The following is a 16,375-nucleotide window of genomic DNA, read 5'->3' as shown; positions in this document are numbered from 1 at the left end:
CAGGCAGCCCCTTTGATTGGGTCCCTTGTCCTGCAGAGTGTGGACACATGCACACTAACTGTTGGGGGACTCAGCTGTCACCACAGGGGCCAGGATCTGAAGAGGATGCTGGCACTGCAGGGCTTCCTGAGGGAAGCCAAGGACTTGCAGAGCTGGCTGAGCAGCCAGCAGCTGGTGGCCAGAGGAGAGAGGACTATGAGCACACCCTAGTGAGGAAGGGGCTAGGGGCAAGGAAGGTGCCCTGGAGCCGAAGGAAGACGGGTGGTGGAGGGGGGGCTGCATGCACAAGGGACTGATGGGGAACATCAGTCTGGACTGAGGACAGCTGTGGCTTCCTATTCCCCTCTCTGCGTAGAGGGGCAAGTTCTGTGGCTGTCCAGTCCTGCCCTGCCCAGTCACTCACTGAGATGTCTCACAGCCCACCAGCCAGGGCCCCTGTGACCCCTCTCCTCTCTTCTCAGCTCCTCTTAACCATGTTTGCAATGTTTCAGCACCAAGTGAAGATGGGTGGCCACCAGGGGGCAGCCTGCCCCACTAGCAGAGAGCCTGCTGGAGTGGCGGCCCAGCACTGCCCCCAGGGCCCAGCAGTGGTGACAGGACCTACAGTGAGTACCAGCAGCCTGGAGCAGGGGTGAGTTTGGGGGAGGTGCTGGGCATGGGCTGGACGGGCTTCCAGGGAGACCCATGCTGTGCTGCAGCTCTGCCAAACCCCTGAGAGGTGAACTGGCTTTCTGTGTGCCCACATTGGGGGCCCGGGCCACGTGTTCCAGGGAGCAACTTGTGCAGCCTGGAGTTGGGACCCCTTACTTAAGCTGAGAGGCCATATCAGACGACCTTCAGCAAAGCTCAGCCTTTGAGTTCTGGGCTTCTGGCTTCAGGGCACGGTGAGGGCAGCTGCTGGTTCTGGCCCAGCTGCAAGCAGCCTGGCTGTACCTGGCCCTTCTGGGGACTCCAGATAGCACTGGAGAAACTGGGTGCACCGAGAGGCTGGATTACTTGCTAGAGACCACAGCTAATTAGCAGTGAAGTTGAGACGTGATATGACCCTCACCATAAAAAGGAAGTGTTTTCTGCCCTGGTGACCCTTGGCCTTCCCTGAGGTCAAGGGTGACCATAGCAGCCACATGAAGAGTGTCAGAAGCAGGGCACAGTGACTGCCTCAACCTCCCCACTCTACCCTGCCGGGGCTCTTCCAGTCTTGGCCTAGTGCCTCTATTGCTGGGGAGCAGGCTGGAGAGTACCCCACCCCTGCAGGCCCCACAACCTTCCTAGCAGTGCCAGCGGATCTGAGAAGGCACAGTCTGGCACTGTGTGACCAGGCTACCTGGAAATGATCCCATTGAAGATCTGGAGAGCAGACCGATTGTTTTCCTTTGATTGTGTTACAGACACCTTACAGGAGAGAAGGACGTTTATAGATCACTGTCTACAGTTTCTGACCTTCAAAGCACTCAAATCATTGCCATCGAGTCGATTTCTATCATCGAGGCCCTGTAGGACAGCACACGACGGCCCCTGCGTCTCTGAGGCTGTCACTACGAGAGCAGACAGCCGAGCCGCGTCTTTCTGATGGGTTTCAGACCACTGACCTTGCCATGAGCAGCAGCCCGGGGCATGCCTTTTTCTGACCTTAGATTTGATATATATATATATATATATACATATAATGCACATATATATATGAATTTTAATATAGAGGGTTTTGTTTTACGTGGAAACATGCAGAGCAGTTTAACAATTTCTACACGTTTTGTTTGCAGCTCTCATAATATAACACAGCACTCTTCTTGCCTTCTCCCTGGCCCCTCCCTCCCTCCTGAACTTTGAGGGCAAATGCTCCCCTTTGCTCTGGGAAGCACTTGTATCAGAGGTGCCATGTGTTCACTTTATCAGCTCGACTGTTGCTTGGGCAGGGGTGATTCCCGGAGCTGCGCTCTGTTTTGGATTTGAAGGGCCTTGGTCTCGGGGTTCCAGCAGTCCCTGTCAAACTTGTAATGCCCTCTTCATGAAGTCACCTTCCATTGGCTTTCAAGCTGTGCACAAGTTGCCAGTTTGAGCTCAACCAGAGCAGTTTGAGGCGGTGGCTGGGCACCATCTAACTCTCCTGGTCTCCAGGACAAGGATGGAGGGCTGTGGTGTTGGTGGTCCGTTAGTCCTGTGGACTGCTTTGCTTCAGTTTTTGATTTTCTTCACTCGTCAACTCCAGATGGGGAGAGAGGGGATCCTAGTTGCTAGAGGTGGCTTTGCAATGGAGACAAACATTTTATACTAAAGTGAGATTCTTACGTGACATTTGCGTGACTGCAGCAGCCCCTGCTCATCTTCCTCCGTACTCACCCTAGCTGACCACCTTCCTGCCTCAGAGGATGGGGCACTCCCTCTGCCCGTCCACCCTCAGGTCCTCACTTTCAGTCCCACAGGATCCTGTGGTATCAATCCCCCCCTATCAGCCCCACCCCCAGCCTACACAAGGATTACAAACCCTTGCTCCACTCAGATTCCCTGTAGCTAGTGTCACCACCCTGTGTTCCTCAGAGTGTGCTCTGCACCCATGAGATTATTGATTGGTTTCCACCCATAGTGACCCTGTGTGTCCCACAGGGCTTGCTCTGGGGGCAATTCTCACAGGGCGAAACCAGGAAGAGGAGGGGAGGGAGCAGTTGGGCAGAAGAAGCTGTGATGGACCCCACAGAGCCAGACTGCCCATGGAGGACAGGACCCTGTGGCTGTTTCCCCGAAGGTGTGCCCCTCAGGGCAGATCAATGCTCTGGAGACCCCACCGCAGGTGGAGGCCCCTCGACCCCTCCTCAGTCCCGCACTCCACACCCTCACCTACATTTGGAGCTGGGTGAGCTTCTCCTCCTGGGCCACCAGCTGCCTTTCCAAGTCCTGGTGCCAGGCATGTGGCCCTCTAAGGGGCGGATCCCTGCTCACCCCACAGTCAGGGTCTAGCAGGAGGTCCTCTCAGGAGGCCAGCCAGACCTCGGCCTGACCCAGCATTCCACGCAGCTCCTCCTAGTCCTGGCTCACCTGGCAGTGCTCCTGGTGAAGGGCCCAGGCCGTCCGGAGCTCCTGCAGCTGCCTGTCCAGTTCCCGGAGACACTGTGACCTGGGGGGCAGAGGGCTGTTGGGAGGGGCGCAGGGTGTCGCCTGGGTGGGATAGGGCTGGGTTACCGTGGAGCAGGGAGCAGCAGGAAAGGGAGCTCTGGCCACGCACCACCCTGGCCCTAGACCTCAGCGCGCACATCTCTGGGGCCATGACGTAGCTGGTGTCCAGCAGCTGCTACCTCGCCGGCCGCACTGCCTGGGCTCTCAGGCAGAGCTCCTGCCCCAGTGTCTTCTTGGCCCCAGCTGGCCCTTCTGAGGATATAGACTAGCGCCTGCTTCTCTTGAGCCTGAGTGCTGGGTGGGGGACAGGGCATGGGAACAGGTCTCAGGGCCAGAGGGCAGAACAGGGAGGAGGCAGGGAAGAGCTGGGTGCCCCCACCCGCATGGAACAGAGCGAGCCCGCATCCAGGTAGGGTGGCACATACAGCAGTTCCTGGCAGTGCCTGAGGAAGGCGTGGCCATGGGCTACCCACTCCAGCTGCTGGCCCTGCTCCCAGGCCTTCATGTTCAGGTGGCCCAGGCCTCCAGCACCTCAGCCAGCTGCTCGGCCAGGCCCTCCTGGACCGCAGGGTGTACCTGGATGGCCTCCATCCGCATCTGAACCACCACCTCGTCCACAGCCACCAGCTCCCTCTGCAGCTGGCAGAGAGCAGGCTGAATGCTCCTCCACCCAGGACTCTGCAGGCCATCCTGGCTGTACCCCAGCCTAGGTCAAACCCAGGCCCGTCACCCCCAATCCCAGAGGGGGAAGGGGCGGGCTGCAGTCCTGCCTGGGGTCAGCTGGGGGTGAGGGTTCCTCATCCATCCATTGCCTACAGAAGAGGGGTTCTTGCGGGGGGGAGGGACTGGGGCCCTCCCCTGCAGGAGGCGGTGCTGGCGCTGCAGGACCTCCACAGACGCCAGGTCGTGGCCAAGGACAGCACCCTCCACCAGGACCACCTTCTGCATGTGGCCCCACAGCTCGAGCGCCGCCTTGTGGAAGTCGAGGGCACAGCGGGAAGGAGGGCCAGCAACTTTCTCCCTTAGAACAGGGCCACCTCCTTTTGAGCAAAGACTGTGGCTGGGGGATTTGTGGGGCTTTAATACGGAGGGAAATAGGACGAAGACTCTATTCCCTAACTTATAACAGGGAGAATCTGGAAAGCTGGTATTCCACGGTAGGAAAGCCTCTACTTTGGTAAGTTAGTGGTAAAGTCCAAGTACATTATCCTGCTTTAAAAATCATTCCCACTGATTCTCCGTTAACAGCTAGGCTGCCTTAATGTGAGCACATGGCTGATTGTATCTCTGTGTAGAAGCAGATATGATCCTTTTGCCCTCTCTTCCCACCGTGACACCCTGCCCCCCTTGTAGCTTCCCCCAATGCAGGTATTAGCTTTCCTCACCTTGGTGAGCTCAAGTACAGGGGCCTTACGATAGATACCGCCCACCTTGTGACCCATGTCACTACTGAAGAGGTGTGTCTCCAGGCTCCCTATACACGTCCCAAGATAGCAAAGGTTCCACTTCTCCCAGTTCCACGTGGTCCATCAAGAGGAGCTGACGTGAGCATGCCTAATAAAACATGTCTGACTCTGTATTGTATTCTCTCGCCCCTGTCTTTCCTGTCCTCTGTGACTTTACCGTGACCTTTACCTATTATCATCGCTGTACATTCGCGCCTTCTGGCCCTTCGGTGGTTAGAAGATGGATGGTTTCCTCTGATCACAGCAGGTTCCTGATGAGGCCCGGGGGCCACAGGCAGGGCCGGAGGGAGGAAAGGGTCTTGACACGCATGTTGGGAGGAAGGCAATAAGATGGGGAGCCCTGAGCACATGAGACGGCGGCTCAGGGAGTGAGTGGGCTGCCTGTCAGGGGGTCTGCCTGTAGCACCTCCAACAGTCAGTGAGGAGAGGGCTGGCCGCGGGGCCACCCAGCCCCAGGATTTCGGTTGCAGGACCTGTCAGGTGCTCAGTGCACTGAGACACCAGATCCCGCGAAAGGAGGGTGTGGGGAGGGGCGGCAGGGAGCTCTAAGAGTGGCGGTCAGCAAGAAGACCAGCAGGGCCTGTGCCCCCAACGAAACTGCGGCCCGTGCTCAGGGAGCATTGGGAGAGCCCACTTCGTGGTCCTGCCACAAGGAGTGACCTGCGCTGAACGACTCCAAACTGGGGGCAGGAAGGAGCGTGGTTGGACGGGGAAGGATGATTGATGCTGGGAGCTGGAGTCAGCCATGCCCCTTCATACAAACATGTGCACACGAGAATACAAACAGAAGTATGCATGCACACACCCACATGCCCACCCCTACACATGAGCACACACACACATGCACACTCATCTGGGGTAGGCCCCTTTGTCCCGAGCCCCTTGGCTGTCACTGGCCTGTCCCTCTGAGCACCCACCTCTGTGCGGGCTTTCATTGCCTTGCCCTGCCTCACCCATGTGGCCTCAACGCCGCTCCTGTGGACTTGACTCTGGGCCATGGAGCTGGGGGAGGCGAGTTCCAGGGCACCTGCCAGCTCCCTCAGGGCCTGCACCCTGGCAGCCCCACACTCTGCCCTTTCTCCCGGAAGACCTTGAACTTCTCTGCCAGCATCTGCCAAAGGTGGGGCTGGAGAGGGTCAATGTGGATGGAATTCAGGCAGCTCCTAAAACTCACGAAAGGGCCAGCTGGTCCCAACAGCTCCCACATCCCTCAGCCCTTGTTCTAGAACTCTGTAGGGCATCTTCTGCCCCCTCAGCCCACCCAGCATCTACCCTACCCTCCGTTCCTCCATCCACTTTCCCAGCACGACTCACTTCCACACCCTCCAGATCCTGCCCACACTGTCTCTGGAGATAGCCCGAGTTCAGGGAACCCAGGGCAGCCCCTGCTGTCTGCAGCCTGTGGAGGAGGCAAACCTGGGTCGGTGGATCAGGGAGCCTGGTCACAAAGCCCACTTAGTAGGGTCACTTTCCCAAGCCAAGGGCTCCCTGCACCTGCAGGGGTGTTCTGGGAAGAGTTGAGCTGGGCTGAGGATGCCCTGCACAGCCTCAGGCTGACCCAGGTCACAGTACAAGCTACTGCGTTTCCAGCCCAGATGGAGCTTAGGCGAGATAACGATTTGCCCATGATCCTAGCCCAGAGGCTGGCCCGGAGTCTCAGGGTCCCTGCATTTGCTGCATGCAAGAACCATGGAGGGGTGCAGCTTCTACCTTTGAAGGGTGTGCAGTCTCCTCCAAACACACAGCATGCCTGGGTGGCACACAACGTGGCTACCTGCGGAGTGCCGGGCTTTAGAATGACCCCACCTGCTGACTCATGGGGATCCTCCAGAGGGTTTGCAAGCCAGTAAATCTTTCCAAGAGCAGGGAACCTCTTCTTTCTCCTGAGGAGCAGTTAGTGGGACTGAACCAGGCAACAGCCCAACACTTCCCAAGCAGGCCTCCTGGAGCACCGTTAGAGCAAGGGGTAAACTGCTAGTGATAATGGGCTCCTGGGAGGAGAGTTTGCAGAAAGGCCTGAAGCGCTGAGCAAGATCTCAGGACGGTGGCCCTCTGGGAGCTTAGGACAAGTTCTAAACCCAGCCAGGAAGCTGAAGGGCTGACCAGACAGAAGCTGAGGGGGAGGAATGAGCATGCTGGGATAACTGCTGACCCCCGCCTGGGGGCAGGGCTTCCTGGTTGGAGCTGTGGGAGCTGACTCAGGCCAGACCCCACCTGCTCTGAGACACTGAGGCCACCCTCAAAGTTCACAGCCAACTGTCTCACGTGCTCATCCATATCCAGGTGGGTGCCTGGGGGAGGGGGTGGCTTCTGCAAGTGCTGCCACCCCAGGCCCAGAGTCACACCCTCAATGCCTGGGCCCTTGGCCACCATGCTGTCTCAGGAGAAAGCCACAAGCCTCCCAGATGCTGTGTCCCACTGGGTGGAGGCCCCCCTGAGGAGATATGGATCGCACCAATGAATCACACAATCTGCCTCTGACCCCTTGAGGTCTCATCACCGCCCACTATCATCACCCCAGTGCCGCTTCCCACTCTGGACTAGAGTGCATAGGTATTAGCAAGAGATAAAACTCACAACACATGGAACCCAGGAACAGGAATGGGAATAGAGATACCAAATGACATATAACCGCACACCCCTCGCAGGGAGAGGAGCAACAGAAAGCTGAGGATAAAAGAGACAATGGTCGATGTGAGATATGAAAATAATAACAATCTATAATCTATCAAGGAACCACGAGTGGGGGAGGAGGAAAAAAAGGGGAGCTGATCCCAAGGGCTCAATAGAAAGTAAATGTCTAGAAAAAATGATGGCAATATACGTATGACTACGTCAGATACAACTGGTGTATGGATTGTAACAAGAGTTGTAAGAGCCCCCAATAAGGACACACTGAGGATGACAAAATACACCACTGAAAACCTTATGCTAATCATTGATACACTGTCAGGTAGTGGAGGACTAGTAAAACTAGGCAGAACCTTGTCAGAGAGAGGACCAGATGACGAACAGTTTTGGTCAGATTAAAGGGGAGGATCAGTGACAAAGAGCCAGGCCGTTTGCAGGATGCATGGCCACGGGAGCTGCAACGATGGGTTCAAACATCAGAAAGAAATGAGGGTGGCCCAGGACTGGCAAGCCTTTCCTTGTCCTGTACATTGGGGTTGCTTTGAAGCAGACCAACTGGACAGCACCTACCAACAAGACCAACCGAGGAAGAGGAAGCCACTATGGTCCCAGAAACAGACATCACTAGGACGTGTCAGGAGACTTTTATAAAGGTAACCAATGGCCTGGCCCTTCATCACAGAAAGCTGGGGAGGCACCATTGTCCTGGTTTACCAGACGTTCCCCAGATAAATTACTGTCCAGCTGCCCATAGGAAGGAGAAATACCTATAGACATGACGGAAGGGAGGTTCACTCCGCTATGGGAATGTGCTAATCTGTGCACTGAAATGTTGAAATCCACAGACACACGTGTATAAAAGAGAGTTGTAATTAAATGTTTTACCGTGGAAGACGGGTCACCACAGAGCTGTGTCTTTTGTGTTGAAACAAACTTTGCTGAATTTACCTGCCAGCAGTTGCATGTCCTCCCTTTCTTTTAAGGTCGATGGAGACGCACGAGTGTAAGGAGAACGGTGAATGGTGGCCGTTCATAACCCAGGATCATCAGAAACCACAGAGTAAATTTTAGGAACGTAGACGTAGGACAGCGGAGAAAACTTCACTCAGGGACTTCAGTGAACTCTCCTTACAATGCTGAGGCCTGACACGCCTAGTGCCTGGGGGCAACCGGGCTCCTGCCCTAGGTAGTTTTGTTGAGCATGGCTCACTCAGGTGGTGCCTTTTCTCTCCCAGCAATATTGCTCCGTGAAATTCTGCCCATGATGAAAACTATTTGCCATGGGTATGTCTTTTCACATCATTGGCCGACTCTTCAAAGTACAAATGCTTTTCTAAACGGGTGCTGCCTCCCTGAGCTTTCCTTTGTCTTGGCTCAATTGATGCAGATTCCTGTGCTGAATAAGCCATGGACTAGCACAGGTGGGTGCTTGTCAGTATAGCCAGCACAAGCAGCAATTTCGTTTGTCAAGACCCACCTGGCTGGATCAAGGTTCCTTATTCCCGTGAAAATGATTTTTATCCAAATTCTAGAGGAGCACCAGTGTGCCTCTGGGAGCTAAACCCGGGCCTGCTGAACAGAGGCTCCGGAGTTTTCATTTTCTGACTGAAATTCAACAAGGAATTTCATTGATCTAAGGAAACCGTGAATTGCGGACGTACCAGATTCTCACATCTTCATTGTCTAATGGAAGCTTAAGTTTCCCAGTCTGATCCGGCTGCCACTTCATTTCTGGCAATGACCATTCAATTGTGGACGTTCAGCCTTCTTCGGAATTCTCTTATATCGGCATGTTCCCGCGCCACATTAAGACCACTCGGTGGAGGTTTATGTGACTCAGGACAACTCTTTATTTCAGGCGTCTAGAACAAAGGAATTCACAGAGGTTGATGATCACTTATTAAAGTCCCGTTTCTCTATAAAGCCCAATGATGACACTTCTACATCTGAGGGCAAAGAGCTCGTGCAGCATGATATTCTCATTTCAGCCACGCCGCCTGCAGTTTCTTCCTTGCAGAAAAAGCTTTCCCAGTGTACTTCTTTAAAATGCTGCAAAATAGTGGGACCGAAGATTTTGGTTTAGGGTTAACTTTAAACGGGCATAGGTACAGGCATGTGGGCATGTTTAGAGACAGTGTTCGAGTTCAGGTTAGAGTTACGGCTGCGTGAGGATTCGGGTTATGGTAAGGTTGTGGATGAAATGTAGGGTGAGTGTGAGGTTTTAGGTAAGAGTGCTTAAGGATGAAAGAACCTATTGTCTCATTTAGGCTTATGGTAAACTTGACTGTTTAGGTATGGGTTAGGGTTAATATTTGTGTGAGGGTTAGAAAGTGTACGAGGTTAAGAGTTGGGGTCAGGCTTGCGGCTTGTGTGTTACATCCGTTTTGGTTGTGGATAAGTTTAGCTCTCTGTCTAGTTTAAGGGATTGGATTACATTAACGGTGATATGGAGGCTTGGATTGAAGGTGATGGATAGAGTTAAGTTAGGTTCAGGCGAAGGGTGACGGTTAGGAGTAAGGTTAGTTGTAGGGGGAGCTGCATGTTCACATCAGATTTGGGGTTAGGATTAGGCTTAGCCTTAGGGTAGACATATGGTTAGGGTTAGGGCTTGGTTTAGGGTGAGCCTTAGGTTAGGGTTCAGTTTAAGTTTAGGAGTATACAGAATTAGACCTAGGCTTAGGGTTACACCTCTTTTTAGGTTTAGACCTAGGGCTAGGTTTTGACCTAGGTTAGGGTTAGGATTAGGGTTGGTTTTAGGATAGGATTTAGGTTTGAGGTTTCATTTAAGTGTTGGATTATTGGAAGTACATCTGCTCTCCCTGGTTTTCCTTCACGATCACAATGTTTCTGAGATTCATGGTTTAAGGAAAATCTTGCTTCTTGCCGGTTTCAAGGCAAAAAGGCGCCACCGGCAGTTTTTTTTCCCGTCAACCTTACGCTCGCTCTTTGAGAATCTTGGGTCTTTGGGAAAGCCGTGTTCCAGCAAAATTTTTCAGTTCAAGTGTGCCCCAAGCAGTGGGTTCTAGCTCTGAGCAATACAGCCCGTGGAATTCCTGAGAATCTGGAACCTGCTATGAAGTTCAGCCTGCGTTTTATTCACACGGAAGAAGCTCCTTCGAGGTTCCCATGCCTCTGTACACTGATGCTTCCAGCAACGTCATGTCTCACAGGTCTATAGTGCTTCTCTGAGTTTCACTGGTCTAGGGTAAAGGGTGAAGCGCCTGGGTTCCCGTGCTTCACTACTGTATGGCCTCAAGATGATGTTTGTAGGCACAGCGGCAAATCCATCGGTGGCAATTCTCTCATATTGTCATTGCGATGGGAAGATACCTTATTCGCTAGGAAATGTTTTACCATGGAAGACGGGTCACCACAGAGCTGGCTCTTGTGTTGAGACAAACTTTGCTGAATTTACCAGCCAGCAGTTGTGTGTCCTCCCTTTCTTTTAAGGTCGATGGAGACGCACGAGTGTAAGGAGAACGGTGAATGGTGGCCGTTCATAACCCAGGATCATCAGAAACCACAGAGTAAATTTTAGGAACGTAGACGTAGGACAGCGGAGAAAACTTCACTCAGGGACTTCAGTGAACTCTCCTTACAATGCTGAGGCCTGACACGCCTAGTGCCTGGGGGCAACCGGGCTCCTGCCCTAGGTAGTTTTGTTGAGCGTGCCTCCCTCAGGTGGTGCCTTTTCTCTCCCAGCAATATTGCTCCGTGAAATTCTGCCCATGATGAAAACTATTTGCCATGGGTATGTCTTTTCACATCATTGGCCGACTCTTCAAAGTACAAATGCTTTTCTAAATGGGTGCTGCCTCCCTGAGCTTTCCTTTGTCTTGGCTCAATCAATGCAGATTCCTGTGCTGAATAAGTGATGGACTAGCACAGCTGGGTGCTTGTCAGTATAGCCAGCACAAGCAGCAATTTCGTTTGTCAAGACCCACCTGGCTGGATCAAGGTTCCTTATTCCTGTGAAAACGATTTTTATCCAAAATCTAGAGGAGCACCAGTGTGCCTATGGGAGCTACACCCGGGCCTGCTGAACAGAGGCTCCGGAGTTTTCATTTTCTGACTGAAATTCAACACGGAATTTCATGGATCTAAGGAAACCGTGAATTGTGAACGTACCAGATTCTCACATCTTCATTGTCTAATGGAAGCTTAAGTTTCCCAGTCTGATCCGGCTGCCACTTCATTTCTGGCAATGACCATTCAATTGTGGACGTTCAGCCTTCTTCGGAGTCGTTCTGTGCCTGGAACACTTGTTTCCTCATAAAGGGAGACAATGGGTAGCAAACATCACTAAGGACATGGCATATATTTAGTCCCAGATATCACCACAGTTATTTTCTCAGACAAAGAGATCACTAGTCATTTGGTGTCAACAGAGCACAGGGAGCAATGCAGAAGGAAACCTCACAGACCTGCCTCTGGACGGTAGTATGTCACTGAGCTCAGTATATTTGAAATCATGCACTGCACGCATGAATCTGGCTATGCCTGTAGGATGAGAATTACCATGATAACCTGTATTTCAAGAAGGAAAGTGGGTTCTATAGGATGACAATGAAATATTAGAGTCACTTTAATATTTGTTCTGCAAACAGAGAATACTAGTTCCTCATTTCAAGTGGGCAGTGAGGAGAAAATTTAGGTTAAGGAAAAGAAAAACTCTCCATGGAGACCTGATTCCAACAGGAAATCCTCCCTATCCTTCATCTGTGTCTGTCTAGGGCTGGGTGTCTGTGCTCAGTGGGTCCTGTGCGCCCCCTGCTGCCCAGTGTTTTCCCTGTAGGGGAGGCTTATGTCTGGGCTCACACTGACTTCCCCTCACTGGGCTCCTTGCAGAGTAATACATGGCCGTGTCCTCAGCAGTCACGGAGCTCAGCTGCAGGGAGAACTGGTTCTTGCATGTGTCTGGGTTGATGACTAGACGATCTTTTAGAGATGGCGCATATTCTCTGTACCATTTTGAGCTGTAGTAGTAAGTCCTTCCCATCCATTCAAGGCCGCTACCAAGTAGCACTGGTACTGGAAACAGAGTCCCCCATGATGGTGCAGGAGAGAGTGATGGTCTGTGAAGGTCTAACCATCTGAGGACCAAACTCCTGAAGCTGCACCTGCGCCAGGCCACCTGGAGACATAGGAAATAAACATAAAACACCCTACCTCTGTGAATATGCCTTGTAGGATTCCATCTTCCCCCAACACTGACCTGATGGGAGACACAGCACTATGAGGAGAAGGAGGAAGGAAGCAGACATTTTGGAGCAAGGTCACCCTTATTCAGCAGTCACTTGAGTCCCTGGTGGGGAGACAGCATTTAAACAGGAAATCACATTAGTGATTTGCCTATGAACACCATTGGCTGGATAAGGTCTGGAGACTGTGAACAGTCCACGGGCACATAGGTCCTGCTGCTCCAAAAGGAGTTTTCTCCAAGACTGGCTCCTGCCGCATGCTGGACCAAGGCAGCTTGCAGACATGGAGGTTATCAGATGCCTAAGCAGAGGCTCAGTTTCACATCTTGCCAGATCGAAGTGTGTGCTCGCTGAAATTAATCAGAATCCTGGTGTATCTGTGTTCTTTGATATGAACACTTCACATTTTCATTCACTTATTCTTTCTGTTGTTCATTGTGAGCTCTGAGAGCTATTCACACACCAGGAACTTTTCTCCACTGAGGAAAAAAAATCATTGAATCAAGCAAGCAAGTCAACAAACAAGCAAAGAAATATTTGCCTCAAAAACCTAACCCTCTCTCCTTGAGTCTTTTCTGCCTCATAGAGACCCTGTATGGTTGAACAGAACTTCTCTGTGGGATTCTTGGTACAGTTTGACAGTTCATAAATGTACCCTGGGTCTGATAACCTCCTATTTCTGCAAGGACTAACTAGTGATTTTAAATCATCGAGCTTTCATTTAATAACCAGATACATAACCTCAAACTTTCACTTGCCTCTTCATATCTCCTCCCTAAGGTGTCTAATATATTACAGGGCATTATGATGTCACATTCAGGATGAAGGAGCCCATGAAAACAGCCATGGGTCAGAGTTTTCGCTCACATTACATACAAGTGAAGCTGGGCGATGGGTAAAGAAAGCTGGAGAATACTTGGATGGACTTTGAATGATGGTGGTTTTGGAGAAGAATTTTGAAAATACCATGGGGTACTATAAAAATAAATTGATCTTAGAGGGAGTACAGGCACGGAATTTCCTAGAAGTAAGGATACGGATGGTAGCACTTCACCTCACACACGTTGGTCATGCTATGAGGAGAGGGCAGTACCTGGATAAAAAGACTACATGCTCAGTAAAGTCGAGGGTCAGTGAAAAACGGGGACCTCCCTAATGACATGGATTGATGCAACAGATGTAGCCATGAGACCAAGCATAACCAGTGTGATGATGGCGCAGCATCACACCGTGCTCTGTTCTGCAGAAGGTTGGTATCAGTTGGAACAGATTCAAAGGTACCTGAAATAAGCAAAAATGTGTCAAAACACACAACAGTATTCTACACAGGCCCTGTTAGAATGATAGTTTGGGGAAGGGGGTTGGAAATGAATATGTAATGTCATGTTGAAAAACACACTGCACCAAGGGCTCAAGTAGAAAGAAAATATTTTGAAAATAATGACAGCAACACATATACAAATGTGCTTGACATAATAGATGGATGTATGAATTGTGATAAGAGCTGTAAGAGCTCAAAATAAAGTGATATTTTTTAAAAAAGAAGAACCAACTAATAAAAATTTTTTTAAAAGAAATGTACTCATCAAAAGGAAATGTGTTCCAAGTTTCCAACCCAATTACTGCTGAGAAACAAAGGCAGGGGCTGGATGACAATGAAATGGGGAAGCTTTACTTGGAAAGTGGAAGGAATGATCCAAAAGGAGAATCCTCAAGATAAGATCCTGAAAAAAAAGGAATATAAAAAGAGAAGGAGAATTTTTTTAATTTATACTTTTAGGCATAAGGATCAGTAAGTAAATTTAGGGATTAATGGATATGTACCAGTTTCACAGGAACAATCATGGATATGCACAGGGTGGGGTTGTGATTATTGAAAAGACATGGCTTTTTGTACTTCTTGCTTCTAAATGTCTTTCCATTTCATCTGATGTCTTTCAAGCACATTTTGGATCCTTGGCCAAAGTCCTGTTTCATGGTGACCTGGAGGTTGGGAATGTCTTTCCTCTGCATGTGTGCCCAGCAGGTTTAGTCCTAAATGATAGTAGGACCCATTCTCAGAGGAAATGGGTCAACAAAGAGAGGGTATCAGGAAGTAAAATGCAGAATAAGTATCGGCAATACATAAGGTATGTATATTTCATAATCTTGTGTCAATATGTCATCTCCCAGGGGAGATTCCTTGGGGAAGTGTGAAATTTGCAGTGTTACACAGGGCCAAGGAGTTTGGGCACTGGTCTCACACAGAATGTCCAATGACTTCATTGTTCTTATTCTGGAATCTGATTCTTCTTGGTTCCTTTATTGGTAATAAATTATTGGTAATAATTATTGGTGATAAATATTGGTAAAATTTCACCAAAGATTATTTACAACATTAATAAAAATAAAATTTCCTTAAGATGGTAAATCTATTGTCATATATTGTTGCTTATTTTCCTTTCCTCCCTTCCTCTCTCCCTCCTTCCCTCCCTCCTTCCCTCCCTCTCATCCTTCTTTCCTTCCTTCCTTTCAGGATGTAGCAGTGATTGATAGACAGCCTTGAGAAAGAATGTGCATACCATTTCCTCTTCCATCATTCCTGGCAAAGAGAAAACTGGGGTTTCTGTTAAAAATTAAAGAGTTTATTTGAGTAACAAAACAATCCAGGGAGTGGCAGTAGTATCTCTAAGGATCCAAAGTACTGATGTGAAAGGAAATTTTCAGAGAGTATACATACAGAGGGATCCGGGAAGTTACAAGAAAATTCTGATTGCTTGGCAATTTATAAAGTTTGAGTAATTTCACAATTATATATATATATATATATATAAGTGTGTATATATATTATATATAAATAGGTGTGCTCATAGGCTTCTTGAAGTATGACAACTTTGGAAAGTAATTACAAAAACACTACACATCATCAACAACAAAAATGAGGTCTGACCTATATCTTTGGCAGAAAGCATCTCCTTATGCTGACCACATAGTTCTTTTGAGCTTCTTCGCAGAATTCAAAAGAAACTCACAAACAATTAGTGGCAGATCAATTAAACACAATCACATGTGGGACTACAGGAGCAGGGAAAGGACCCTGACTGGGAGAGGTACACTACTGCCAAACTGAATAGCTTACAAAATTGGGGCAGAAATCTCTGATGTCCAAGTATGACTTAAGAGCATAGGACTCTAGCTCCCCAATATCCATCTAGGACATAACCAGGGAGTGTGTTCTTAACTGTGTCTCCCTGCACTGGCCAGGGTGCTCTCAGCAACCTCGCTCTGTCTGACACTCCTTACATTGCTTTCCATTGCAAGTCAGGGACCAGAAATAACTCAGTAGAGGCTGACTATGTGGAGATAGAAGCTGAGTTTAGCTGAGTCTGAACTTAAAGTGTCAAACTGCTATTATTTTATGGTAGAAATATAAACTAGTTAGGGGAATTTTATACTTTGTTTAGCTGTAACTTTGCAAGAACTTCTCCATAGCCCTGACCCAGGTTAACCCCCTCTATCTTGTCTCACTGATTCTCCTGTGACTATGTGTAGGCATGAGTTGTCATGGGTGCTAGCTAAGTCAAAGGCCTAATTTTTTCCTTAGTGTCATTTCTGTCCCTACTTGTTAAGATCTGGCACCTGTATACATGGCCGGTCTCATCGATATTTAGGGCCCTAGCACTGAAAGCCCTGAAAAATAGATCTTAGTTAAAGCAAATTGTTTTCACCGTTTGTAGCTGTCATTCCAAGATTTGTGTCTGTGTGAAAAATTGTTTCACTCAGTCTGTGTACATGTGTGTATATGTGTTAGGCCAGGGTGACTAGAAAAAAAATGTAATGACACTCCTATAGGTATAAGAAAGAGCTTTATATCAAGGAGTGATTGTATATCAAACAAACATCCCAGTCCAGATCAAGTCCATTAGTCCAGTACTAGTCCAGGAATCCCTCGTCAAACTCACACAGCCACAAGCAACGATGCAGAGTGCA

The sequence above is a fragment of the Tenrec ecaudatus genome, unplaced genomic scaffold (assembly GCF_050624435.1).
Source record: "Tenrec ecaudatus isolate mTenEca1 unplaced genomic scaffold, mTenEca1.hap1 Scaffold_570, whole genome shotgun sequence".
NCBI classification, from domain to species: Eukaryota; Metazoa; Chordata; class Mammalia; order Afrosoricida; family Tenrecidae; genus Tenrec; species Tenrec ecaudatus.
This window is presented reverse-complemented; position numbering follows the sequence as displayed.